Genomic DNA, 11,749 nt, shown 5'->3' on the forward strand with positions numbered 1-11,749 from the left:
CCTTTGGGGGTATTGACATTCTGTAACTGACTGACCAACGTTGCAATTTAGGCTGTTTGATTAATTTGCATTAATAAGCCAGGTTCAACTCATTACGCTTTGCTGAAGATTGCAACAGCTTTCTCTGTACTTACAGATAGACCTACTAGTTTTAAAGGAATTGTGCTGCTTTTCCTAGAATAACATTTATAACCCCAATTAAGAGAATGGAAGGTCTAAAAACATATCTGAAAGGATTTTGCTGCACACCCAATATACCAATTTTCCATATGGACCAAAATAGTCATTTCAAGTCCCTGTTCTCTCTTGATTGTCTTTTCCTAGTCTCGCAGATGTAGTGCTAATTGCTTGCAGCTTTGGGTTCTTTTTAACATGAGGTAACAATTTGGGTGTCTTGGGCTTGAAAGTTGAATTTGTTAGACATGCCAGGCTTGGAGTTGGCTTGGGTGGAAGCTGTATCCTCTTGGAGATTAATTTATCTGAACTTTGGGAAGCTTCCTGCAGGACTTCCTGTTGTGCTTCTTTCAGACTTGGTTTAAGAGCCAGCAGTGCGACTGTTTGGCTCCACAACCAAGACCAAGCAGCTTTGGGTGATAGCACTTTGGGACCAATGCAGGCATTTGAATGTTTCTAATTGAACTATGCTGGCTGGACAATTTTTCCAGAAGTGGCACTTATTCATAGGCCTACCAGCTGGGCTGGCGGAACATGTCTGAGTGGCTCTCATCAGCAGGCTTTGCTTAGGATACACCCAAAATATACTCTAACTTGTTGGAGAAGACAAGGAAGACCAAAAAGAAAGGGAATTACAGGATTTAGCAATCACAGCGGTAATTAGGGTGGCATGGGGCAGAATTGTGGAGAGTGTCTTGACTTCATCTTTATTTGTACCCTTTCTGTACTTCTCTTTAAAGTTAGGGGAGCCTGGTTCCAACTCTTCTCTCTCATTACCATCGAGTTGGAACTGACTTACAGCTGACCTTACAGTGAGTTTTCCTGGAGGCTGTAAGTCATATGGAGGAGATTGCTTGGGGTCACTGATGAATTTGAATCACCTGAGAGGTGCCACCTTTGGGGTAGCAGTTCAACTCTCTATAGACTATGTCACCAGAGTCCCCTAGTTCCAACCCAATGCCTTTGAATGGTTTTGTGAAAATGGTGTTTCTTGACATCTCTGAGCCTCATTTTCCCCATGTGGCATGTTGTAAGGACCCAAAGTTAAATGGAAGCTATCTAGTGTTTCTGTGTTTATCTGTGCAGTCACACAAGGCCCTGTTTGCTTTCTTCTTTGCCTCCTCCACATAAGACACACTCCTCTTGAAAGAATCTCATGCAAGCTAATATGTTAAGAGCGGTTGTAACAGTGGATATCATGCAATGCATGTGGGCTTGATAAGGTGTCAGGAAATAAATTTTACAATCATTTATTAAATACTCTCAAGGAAGTATAGAAAGCTACCTCAGAAGTTTGTTTTATAAAGACAATATTAATTTTATAAGTTATTTCACTTTCAGAATTTTTGTGTATTGTACTATTGTACTTTCTCACAAAATGAGGTTTTTCTTCTGGATCCCTAGTGGAATGATAGCAATGAACCAACAGTTCTTGCTCCCCAGAGACCTCCAGATGCGCTTTCTGGTGTTGTCTCTTAAAGTCTAGCCCATTTAATGGCAGTTGGGTTGGGGGGGGTCAAGCTGGAGTACGTATTTCTACTTTAGGGCCTGTTTCGTTCTTTGTAATGAAGAGAAGTAAGCCTGAGGTCACTTCTGGCAAAGACTTTAACTGGGATTTTTTTTTAATATATTATTATTAAATTTTATTAGTTTCAATGAACATTCACAGGGATTCTGGGCTTTCACTCCTTCATTGCTGCACCATTCTCTCCACCCTCCTCCCCAGTTTGTTCTTCTTCCCCGCCATCCGAATGTCTGTTTTAATTGTCCAATTGCCACAGAGCTTGTCAAAGTCAGTTCTGATTAATCTCCCTTGTTGGTGTGTCCCTTGCCATTCCCTATCACTCCTCCCTGAGAGAGACTTCACCCTGATTCATAAGGAAAAGGGGATGGCGTATTCTCTTAGCTACTTCCTGCTGAAAAGGGACGCTGTGGGTTTCAGGGTGAAGATCCTCTCTCACCACTCTAAAGGGCCCCCTTGGCAGTAGGAAACACATAGACCATTATGGAGACTGATTTTGGAATCTAGATGCACTCTTATTGATTGTGCTTGGCCGTACATGTTCATATCCTTGAAGATGTATCATGGGGATGTTTAAGCTGAAGATTCAAATTGGTCTGTGATGGAAGACTAGCAGAGGGACACTCAGGGCCACTTTGGAGGGAGAGTGACACTTGTCTTGTTCCAGAGATCATATTTTTTGAAAAAATTCATAAAAAGTACCAGAATTGGGCCTGGATATAGTTGTTGTTGTTGTTGTTATGTGCTGTCAGGTTGAGTACAACTCATATAGACCATATGAATAACATGTCTGAACCTTGTTCTCTCCTGCACCATCTTCATCAGCTCTGACAAACTTGAGCCCACTGGTTCACTCACTGTAACCATGCATCATGTTGAAGGTCTTCCTTTCTTTCACTGATCTTTCATCTTTCCTAGAATGCTGTCCTTTTCCAAGGAATACCCCCTTCTAGAAACCTGTCCATAGTATGTGAGATAAAGCTTTAACATCCTTGCTTCTAAGGAATGCTCTGACTGAAGCTTCTCCAAGATCTATCCATTCTTTTGGCAGTCCATGGACTATTCAGTGCCCTTCTCTAACACCACAACTCAACAGCATTGATTTTCTTTCTGCCATCCTTAATCATTGTCCAGCTCTCAGACACATATTCAACTCACTGCTGTGGAGTCAGAACTAATTGATAGCTGTCCCTTCAGTGGGTTTTCAGAGGTTGTAAACTGCGTGGGAAGAGATTGCCTATCTTTCTCCTGTGGATTTGAACTGACCACCATTGGGTTGGGAGTGCAACTCCCTAGCCATTGTTTTTGTTATATGCCATCAAGTTGTTTGGAAGTCATAGTGACCCTATGTACAACATCTCTGAGTCCTGCCCTATTTTAAGCCAATCTAATTGTATCTGACACAGCTACCCCCACTACCCCCGTCACTGTGTCAATCCGTCTCATCCAGGTCTTCCTTTCCTGGCTGAACCTCCACTCTCCCAAGCAAGATGTCCCTCTCAAGTACTGGTCCCTCTTTGCAACATGCCCAATTTATGTCAGATGAAGCTTCAGAATTCTTGCCTCAAAGGAGAAGCCTGGTTTTACCCTCTACTGGACAAACCTGTTTGTTTTCTTAGCAGTCCAAGGTATATTCAATACTCTTCTCCAGCACTACAACCCAAAGGCGTCAATTCTTCTGTCATCCTTTTTCATTGTCCACTTGTCTGATGCATAACAAGTAATTATGAAGACCATGAACTGGATTAGGCACATCTTAGTCTCCAACTTGCCATCATTGCTCTTCAGTGCTCTGGAGAGGTTCCTGAAAGCAGATTTTCCCAATGCATTTTTTCTTTTGATTTCCTGGCTGCTGATAACAAGAGTGTTGTTGATTGTGGAGCCAAGCAAGCTGAAGCTGTTAACAATCTCAATCTCTTCTCCATCTGTCATGATGATGCCAATTGGCCCACAGGTGAGAATCTTTGTTTTCTTCATTTTATATTCAATTCATATTAAAAGCTGCAGTCCTTAATCTTCTGCAGCAAATGCATAATTTATATAGTTGATATATCTTCCTCCAATCCTGATGCCATATTCGTCCTCATAAAACCCAGCCTCCCAGATGATCTGTCCTGCATACAGATTGAAAATGTATGGAAATATATCACATCTCTGGCATAAACACCTTTCCTGATTTTGAACCATGCAGCATTTTCTTGCTCTGTATTACTCCTATTATAACACTTTTACTGAGACTTAGTAGGTTGAGGTTATCAGGTTGACTTTTCCTAATGGCCTTACATGACCAAGGGAGTAGATTTTGAAACTAGTATTTCCATAGCCAATGAAGGGGCAATTCTACAACCTCGGGAATGGTTCTATCCTGGCATTCTCTGTGTTCTATGTTTTCCCTAAATAGTCCTGATTAGCAGATCTCCAGCTGTGTTATTCTGATTTACCTAGACTCTTGCTGTCTCTTATGCCCTGCTGACAGGATAGGCACCTTATTGTGTATTCATCTGATAGACTGACTGAAATGATATGCAACAAGACTGTTAAATCCACTAAATCCTCCGCATTTAGTTCTCAGGAATCTGATTCAAAGAATGTATACTTCTTTTTGCAATCTAATGTTCCAGAGGAAAGTTTTAGACATAATAATTCGAACCTGTTGCCATTGTTGTTATGTTATGTCTTATAATAACCCTATGATCAATGGCTCTGAAACCTTGCCCTATCCTGAACCAACTTCACTATTGCCACAGTCACTGTACTAGTCTATCTCACCCAGGTCTTCCTCTTTGTGCTAATCTTCTACCCTTCCAAGCATGAAGTCATTCTCCAAGAACTGGCCCCGCCTAGGTCTGAGTAAAGCTTGAGTGAAATGGAACAGGAAGACCTCAGAATATGCAGGTTTGATTGGAGAACTGGACGAGACACAAAGCACCAAATGATTGCTCTCCCTCTGTATAGCACTTTGGTGCCATGTGGCTATAGGCTGGGGCTGGGCAGCCTATGAGTTTATTCCTCTCCTCCCCTCCCCCAGATCTCCTTTCTCCTTTTTTAATTCATCTCTCTTCATATTTTCCATTGGTTGAAGAATCTCACCAGAGAGAGCAGTGGGACAGGAGAATCAGACTCTGCCCTGGCTGAGGACACTGTGGGGTTACAGTGGATGATCTCCTTGCCTGTATGATGTAAGGACTGGCCTTGAACTTTGAACATCAGCCTCAGCCACCTTTGTCTTTCTTTCCTTAAAGCCTTGGTCCTTAGAGGATAGTCCAGTTTGAGATGTGAGATTGTTTCTCTGGTACATAGGAGAGCTATCCCCAAAGGAAAAAAATGGGCAATCTCCTCCTGACGTGATTTACAGCCTTGGAAACTCTTTGAAAGATCTGACTTTTGAGAATGACAAAAGAATAAACCACCATTCATTCAAGCAGAGCCTGTGTGAACAAGGTCCACTCTTCTCTCTGTGCTGTTTCCTCCTTGCAATGCTCTTGCCTCCACCCCTTGCTCTGTAATGCCTGGGCAGCCTGCCCATTGTTGATGACATCAACCTTGACATGAACTTCCTAAAAGACCTATGTGCCTTGCAGCTGTTGCTTCCTTTAGACCAATCTCTAGGCCATTTACCAGAGGAGAAAATACATTTTGCTGTTACCAACTACAACCCCCGCAATGGTATACTTATTACCCAGGAACTTATGGTTACTTAGTCTGGGATTGCTTTCTCCATCCAAAACACTGACATCACATGGAGTCCTCAGCCCTCAGTCCAGAAACATGTATGGAAACATGCATGCTTTTTTATGTCTGTATACTGCAGGTTTGGGGCAAGAGAAGTGTCTCCCATGTCTTCCTCCTTCTCCCCAGATGCAAATGTATCAATTAGGCAGCTAGAGCAATTTCATTAATAAGGTAAAAGGAAGAGTCCTGTGGCCATCATGCTCTACTTCCTGTTGCCAATAGGCAGGGGAAACTGACACCTGAGACCAGAAGGGTGGTAAGTTGGCATACTTGAGGGAGTTTCTACAGAGCTCTGACTTGTCACCAATCGTACCGGGACCCAGTTCTGGCAGGATACTACACAACAGAAAGACACTGACTGTCATCTGGCCTGACAGTACCCAACTCCCCTGAGCCACATAAGGCCTCTTCCCAGGCTCCTTTTGGTCAGTAAGCCTGTCCCAGAGGTGTGGCAAAGACATACAGAGTCCTCAAATTTAGAGTTTTAAACACTTTTTACAAAGTGCTTATACATAATAAAAAGATATGCTGGAAAATTTTAAAGAAGGAAATGATCATTTAACTTTAAATCTGCCTCACTTTGGTACCATACCCACAGAATTTTAACATAAATCATGTTATTTTCTGACTTCTTGTTCTAGTGCCCCAGGGTTGGCTTTAGAGGCAGGGACACCCTGAAATGATAGCAATTAGAGAGTAGGGGTCAGTGTAGTTGTTACTGTGCAGGAAACCCAAGCTGAGACCAGGCAGCTAGAGCCCTGTTTAGTGGAGCAAACCAGGCAGGACTAAAATGAGAGCTGACGAGTGCGTCTATCTCAGCTCTGTCAATTAAAATCAATGCAAGCCACAGCTATGAGTTAGTATTTCATATCTGTGGTTTTGCATTTTCTAGCCACATTCTAGAGAGTGAAAAAAAGAGACAGGTGATATAAATTTTTATACCATTTTATTGTTGTTGTTGTGTTAGGTGCCATCGAGTACAACTCATAGCGACCCTATGAGCAAAAGATCTGAGTTCTGTTGAATCCCATGCCATCCTCACACTTCCTGACACATAAGAGCCCATTGCGGCAGTCATCATGTCAATCCACCTACTTAGCTTAATATAGCCAAATCATTAACACTCTAACAAAACTACCATGTCAACAGCTATTAATGAGATGTTTTACATTCTTTTTTTCATACCACTTGAAATCATGTGTGTGCTTTACAGCACTCAGTTCTGCCTGGTCACATTTCAAATGCTCAACAGTACATGTGGCTCAAAACACTTCCCTCGAGCCTCGTTCCCATCGAGTTGGAACTGATCCATGGCTGATTCCCCAGTGGGTTTTCAGAGGCTATAAGTTGTACAGGAGAAAATTACCCATATTTTTCCCCTCAGAGCAACCAGTAAATTTGAACAACCTGCTTTTGGGTTGGGAACATAACTCCTTACTCACTCTGCCACCAGAACTCCCTTCATGTGGCTGTTGTTAAGTGCCATTGAGTTGGAACCCTCAGTGGGTTTTCAGAGGCTGTAAGTCACACGGGAGGTGGCTACTCTATCATTCTCCTGTGGAGCAGCTAATGGATTTAAATAACCTGCCTTTGGATTGGCAACACACTCTTTGCCTCTTGACCACCAAAGCTCCCTTTCATGTGGCTAGTAGCTACTGTATTGGATAGTACCGGTCTTGATATATAAAGTCTAGCACTGATGTACAGAGTAACCTCCTTCTTTCAACAGTAGGCCTCCTTCCTGCTCCTCTACAAGTCTTTGGAATCTGTTCTCAGCATCTGAGCGTCTTCCCTGCATTCACTTGTTAGTATAAAAAAGGCTGAGTCTGCCAAATCAGGTCTGCAGGGGGTTTGTTCCCTTTAGTCTGCTTATCTGAGGTCAGGTTCCAAGAGGGTTTCAGAGCTCCCTCCTCTTCCTTTCCTGACTTAGCCATCTACAGAGAGGAGCTAAGTCCATGGGTGATGGTGGGAGAGGATGATGTTTTTGCTGGAGGAAAATGAGTGTCTGAAATGAATTCAGGAAGAGAGTGAAAGGATAGCTGTGGTTGAACTAAACAGTAGAAGCATGATAGAGTTTGCTTTAAAATACTGCAAGCAGAAATGAAATATTTCTAGTGGCTAAAGGAACCAAAGGGCAGCTTGTGCAAACAAAGCAAAGTGTTATAATGAAATATGTGAGAGCTGGAGTCAGAAAATAAAAAAGGAAGAATTCACTTGGCAGTTCTCAAGCTGAAGGAAATGAAGAACAAACTAAAGCCTTGAGTTGAAATATTTAAAGATACTATGGACAAAATCTTAAATGATCTAGGAATCATCAAAAGAAGATGAAAGGAATATGCAGTCACTACACCAAAAAGAATTGTTTAATACAGAATCATTTCAGAAAGTAAGATATGATCAAGAACCAAGGGTAATAAAGGAAGAATTCCAAGCTGCTCTTAAAGAATTGGAGCGGGGGGAGGGGGAAGGCCCCAGAAATTGATGGAATACCAATTGAGATATTTCAACAAACAGATAGATGTGCTCACCAGCTTGTGCCAAGAAATCTGGAGAACAGCTACCTGGTCAACTGACTGGAGGAGATCTAGATTGATTCTCATTCTCAAAAAAAGGAGATCCAAGAGAATGTGAAAATTATTGAACAATGTCACTAATACCATATGCAAGTAAAATCTTGCTGAAGATTATTCAAAAATGACTAGCACATCGATAGAGATTATATACTTTGATAAATATAAACTTAGTTTAGAAGAGGCTGTAGCACTGGGGTTATCTGATGTCACATGAATCTTGACTGAAAGCAGAGTACCACAGGATGTCTTTTTGTGTTTTATTTACAATGCAAAGGTATTTGACTATGTGGATCACAACAAATTGCTAGCTAATTTTAAGAAGAATGGAAATTCCAGAACACTTAATTGTGCTCATACGAAACCTACACATAGATCAAGAACAGAGCAAAGGAACACACATGGTTCAAAATCAAGAAAGGAGTGCATCAGGATGTATCCTTTGAAAAGGCATCAATACCTTTTCAATCAATATGCTGAACCGATCATTGAGGAGGCTGGATTTGATGAAGAAGAATGTGGCATCAGGATTGGAGAAAGACTTATCAACAACCTGTGCTATGCACATAACAAAACCTTGCTCACCAAACTAAGGAGTTCTTTTGAAGTGTTTGCTGTAGCAGGTCAAGGAGTTGTAGTTGACGTGATGGCATCTAACAACAGCAACAATATTCTTTTGCATGAGGGAGATTAGAATTACAACCTGTTGATAATACAGTGGGAATTTGAACTCAGTTCTTTCTGTCTCCATAATTCTGCCCCCCCAACACTGCAAGAGACATGAAGAATGTGCATGCATTTTGAGCTAGCCAGCCAGCATGCAAGTATATTGTTGTTTTGTAACATCAAATCTGGAATGGATCCATGGCTGACCCACCAGTGAATTTTCAGAGGAGATCGACCATCTTTCTCCCATGAAGCAGCTGGTGGATTAGAAAGGCATACCTTTGTATTCGTCATGCAATTCCTTACCACCTATGGGAGGATTTTAAGTTAGTGGGTGGAGGTAGACCTGATCCAAACGTTAGAGTCCTCACTCTATGTGTCCTCCCACAACACAAATTGTCCCCAGCTCCAAGTTAACACTGATCTGACCATTCCTCAGGCTAGGTGGAAACAATATTGAATAGGAGGAGCATCTTTGAGCTAGGCAGTGCTTTCTTCTGTTGTACATGGGGTCACCTTGAGACAGAGCCAACTCCTCCTCTCTACCTAACAAAACAACAGCACCTCTAGGCCAGAAGAAACCTTAGAATACATCTGGCTCAGCCCTTTGTTTTGTGCAGTAAGGAAACTGGAGCCTGATGTAAGTTGCGGGGGCTGGAGGTGGGGGGACTACATGAGAATTTCCCTCTGCCTCTACCAAGAAGCAGCAGTGGTATCCACTTCCAAAATGGATGAAAGTTATATAAACATTCAGGTCTTTCTTTCATAGGGTTGCTATGAATCGTCTATGACTCAACGACACTTAACAGCTACCAAGAAGGTGTGCTCACTAGCTAAACCACATAAACTGATGCTCCACATTGTGTTTCTCAATCCAATTTTATTGGACCACATTAATTCTGTTAATCTGGAAACCTATTTTCCCAAGTGCATTCTTCTTAATTTTGTATTTCTTTTATACACGTTTTCTTCCAGACATCTGCCTAGCATTATTTGAAGATATTTATGCTTTCAGATCACTGTTACTTCCTTCTCTTCTCCCGAGAAATAGAAAATCAATCTATGTGTCACTTACAGGTTATTCCCTGAAGAAGATTGCAAGTGACAAGGAATTTGTCACCCAACTTACTGTCTTTTTTTTTTTTAAACTCAGCAATTGGCATTTCTTCCATGAGGGATGAGACCCATGGTATTGCGTTATCTGAACCCAGGCCTTTTTCACTGGCTTGCCAGGTTTTCATTCCATTGTCTTGCTGTCATTGACTGATCTTTAGACACACTGATTAATTAGTTTCAAATCCCTTTATATTGATCTAATAAAACTGGCTGGTTTAATTTGTGTTGGGAACTATCTGAGAATGTTTTCATTTAGACTCTGATAAAAGGGTAGGATCTTTTAAATGTCATACTGGAGACTCAGAGAGAAAGAGACATTTTATTCCTTGTTGTTGTTACAATCTTTGCCTGATTCTGTGCCGTCTTCATCATCTCTGATATACTTGAGCCTATATAGCTGCAATCACTGTATCACTCTGTCTTGTTGAGGGTCTTTCTTTCCTTTACCAATTGCTTGATGTCTTTTTTTCCTCCCAATAATTGACCCCTCCTAACAATATGACCAACATAGGTGAGATGAAGCGTCATAATCCTCACCTCTAACGACCAGCATGCTTGCAATTTCTCCAAGATGTCACTCCTTGCAACCTCCTAAATTTCATGGAGCAAATATCAAAGTGATGGAACACTCTTCCTGCTGCCAGCACGTGAGAAATTTCACCATGAGCAGTTCTGCCTGTTAACAGGGTGGATATCTTGGGTCCTGCCATCAAAGGTGCAAGGAACCATTCTAGAAGTTGTCTGAGCTCATTGTAAATATCAAAACAGTATCATGAAAGGGCAGTCTGTTTGCCATGCATGCCCGCCATCAGTTAAGGTAGATCCATGGCCACATCACCAGCTCCAGCCTCACACTGCTGGTTTACAGGTACCTTTCTTTTTCTTATTGGCTGTGAAGCTTTATGCCCTCAGGAGTTGTAAAAGTTCCAAAATGGAATGTTTCTGTTTCCTCACAAAGAGAAGTGCATGGGAAATATGATACAAGCGGGCTTAGAGGGGAAAGGGAATTCAACCAAGAAAGAGCATAGCCCCATTTGAGGCTCAGAATGGTTTCCCAGCACCCAATAAGATGGTTTGTGATGGGTTGTAACTTACTGGCTGGAATTAAGATTCTAATGGCTGCTTTCCCAATCAGCAACCACCAGGAAGCCTGGAGCTTGTTTATTTAATGTAATCAGACCACTATTCCCAGCTAATCTCTACTTACATATTTCCCCTAAAATGCCTTTCATAAAAATGTGTAAACATGCTCTTGGAATCTTCTTAAAACTCAGAAAGCCCTCTGAGACTGCCTACCCCCTAGCTAGGGCTGGCCAGGTTGTGGCTGGAGCAGGCTCTTCGTGGGAGGGTCCTCATGGATTCCCATCAGACAAAGCAAGAGCCTCAACCAAAGACAAACTCCCCTCACAAAAAAAAAAAGCAACCTCCCTGCAAAGCTGGGTCTTGGGAGCTTTGCAAGCTGCAGCATTTGGCTGACTCATTTGTCTTCATTAATGCTGCTTATAGCTGAGGTCTTTGTCACATATATGGTTATGTGAGATTCGATTCTCTCCAGTGTATAAACATAGAGCTCTAGCGAGAGGCTCAAGCAGCAGGCAACCTGAAATTCATTTTTGCTATAGAGGATATAGCATATGTCATCAGCCCCTAAGGATAGGGCCACACTAGGGTGGAATTGGAGATAAGTTTTAAATGTTGAGCCTGGTTATTGGAGTGATTGTTGTTGTCGTTGTGTACCAGTGAGTCAGAAATCAACTGACAGCTAATCTAACTGATTGCAGGATTTAAGAGGCAGTTAGAGGAGCTCTTTTCCCCACAGAGTAGCTAGTGCATTAGAACCACCTACCTTTGGATTGGCAGCACAATGTTTTACCACTAAGCCGCTAGGAATGTTGCTACCTTGGTGCTCAGCTCCAGGAACTTGTCTTGCTGTCCCCTGTCAGAGTATGCTGCCCTCCATTCCTGTCTC

This window comes from Elephantulus edwardii, unplaced genomic scaffold (genome assembly GCF_000299155.1).
Source record: "Elephantulus edwardii isolate Elephantulus edwardi_28Jun2011 unplaced genomic scaffold, EleEdw1.0 scaffold00084, whole genome shotgun sequence".
NCBI lineage: Eukaryota > Metazoa > Chordata > Mammalia > Macroscelidea > Macroscelididae > Elephantulus > Elephantulus edwardii.